General features: G+C 55.6%; 1 protein-coding gene across 1 annotated transcript in view; it reads left to right on the forward strand.

The window, feature by feature from the left end:
* The window catches only part of BRD3 (bromodomain containing 3), a 34203-nt gene continuing 33798 nt past the window's right edge, over positions 1 to 405 (forward strand). The window contains exon 1 of the mRNA XM_009998859.1: positions 1 to 206. The gene's annotated coding sequence lies outside the window, so the exon portion shown is untranslated. The remainder of the gene's footprint in view (positions 207 to 405) is intronic.

Here is a 405-nt window from a genome sequence, read left to right on the forward strand (position 1 = left end):
CGCCGGCTTCTGGGCCTTGTAGTCCGGGGGCCAGTGGCCGCCTGTCCCCCGGCCCGGCCCGGGACTACCGTCCCCACATGGCCTTGCGCCCCGGCGCATGAGCTCTGGGGCTCCTTAGCGCATCTATTATACTGCCTTGCCGAGGATAAAAAGAAGAGCAACTGGAGGGACTATAAGGCAAACGTTGCTGGAGCTGCCGGGGCAAAGTAATCTATTTAATCTTTCCTTTTATTTGTTAGATGCTCGGGTGTGCATTGCTTGCGCCGGGCCGTGCTTTCTGAAGGGAGGGGGGGGGGCCGGGAAAGAAGGGAGAAGGAAAGCAAAACCCACTTGGGAAAGGCCAATTTTTTTTTTTTCCCCCTTTTTTTTTTTTCTCCTTTTTCCCCACCTCTCTTCTTCTGCTCC

The sequence above is a fragment of the Chaetura pelagica genome, unplaced genomic scaffold (assembly GCF_000747805.2).
Source record: "Chaetura pelagica isolate M959 unplaced genomic scaffold, ChaPel_1.0 scaffold405, whole genome shotgun sequence".
NCBI classification, from domain to species: domain Eukaryota; kingdom Metazoa; phylum Chordata; class Aves; order Apodiformes; family Apodidae; genus Chaetura; species Chaetura pelagica.